The sequence below is a fragment of the Rhagoletis pomonella genome, unplaced genomic scaffold (assembly GCF_013731165.1).
Source record: "Rhagoletis pomonella isolate Grant_MI unplaced genomic scaffold, Rhpom_1.0 Rhpom_scaffold_00002, whole genome shotgun sequence".
Lineage (NCBI taxonomy): Eukaryota > Metazoa > Arthropoda > Insecta > Diptera > Tephritidae > Rhagoletis > Rhagoletis pomonella.
In genome coordinates, this window is record NW_023458556.1 from 689,310 (window position 1) to 690,645 (window position 1,336).

Sequence of the window (1,336 nt, forward strand, 5' to 3'; positions counted from 1 at the left end):
AAAAAAGTCAAGTTGGGTCAACATAATTCCGTTATAAGTTCAATATTTCTTGCTCTATTTACAAAAATGGGATACCATTGGAAATGTAATGAATCAGGCTTCTTCTATTCAAAGCAAAAATACAAGAATTTGTCTCGACCGAGATAAAATGCAAATGAATTACTCGAAGAAAATGAAATTCCCAGTAGGCCAGAAAAAAGAAAATTTCATCAAAACCTGCACTTTCCAGCAGCTAAAATTGTGTTGTTTCAAGTCTAAGAGGAGTGGCAAATAAACTGAGATACAAACTTTATCGAATAGTGGCGGATAACGAGTTTTCGGGTCTAATAAAAATAATAGTTTGCTAAAAATAAGTCTAAGTCAACATCGTTTTACTTTAACTGAAATACTCAGTCCTAGTTTACTAAATTCCCAAAAATGCATATTCATTAAAAGGATCTTACCTAAAAAAATAAGACCAAAATGATATTTTAGCAATTGTTGCATAAATCACATAACACCGTCAAATTAAACATTGAGATTCAGTTTTAAATATACAAGTTTAAATATTATTGCCCTCAGTAATTTTCCAAATCAAACCCCGTCCCGCCATACACTTTGATTTAAATTTTTTAGTTGTTATTGTTTCATCTTTATCAGGCATTTCTAAAAACATTCTTGACGTTGTTTTGAAATTTGGCGACATAAAATAATGTAATTAATCTTCTCTAGAATATGGAAATGATACACTGTGCGCCGCAATGCACACTTTTATACAGCATTCAATTCTGAAGAAACCGCATCATTGACCATGATTATACCATAAAATGTCTCTGACCTATAGCCTTTTGAAGAAAAACAATCAATCATTACTAGAGCACTTAGTATTAATACTTTCAGGGATTTGTTTTAGGTATTCCCACAAAATTTCGAGGTGGGAGTAAAGGAAAATAGTCGCTAAAAAACATTGTAATTTACATAGTAATTAAATGACCCTTTATTCAGTAAAAAAAAATTACAACTGTTGGTAGTGGAGGTTTAAAGATATGCGCTGGGGTGACGTTACAAAAAACAGAAGTTAGGTTACTAAAATTTCCATTGAAAAGGTATTTTTTGAAAGAATTTTTGACGCGAAGAAAACCTGCATATTATTTTTTGCAAATCTATGCTATACTACGTTTCAACTAAACATGCTAAATTTGAAACAAATCCGAGCATAAATACGGCTTTTCCAAATATCTCGACCCTGGCGCCACCAAGCTAGATAATTTTTCGCAAAAATGTTTTCTCTTAAATAACCATTATATATTTTAACAAGTAAGAAAGTCTAAGTTCGGGCGGAGCCGAACATTAAATA

General features: G+C 31.5%; 1 protein-coding gene across 1 annotated transcript in view; it reads right to left on the minus strand.

Moving 5' to 3' along the window:
- Positions 1 to 1,336, minus strand: part of LOC118757402 — a 53,394-nt gene that overhangs the window by 1,141 nt on the left and 50,917 nt on the right. The gene's annotated exons all lie outside the window — the stretch shown is intronic.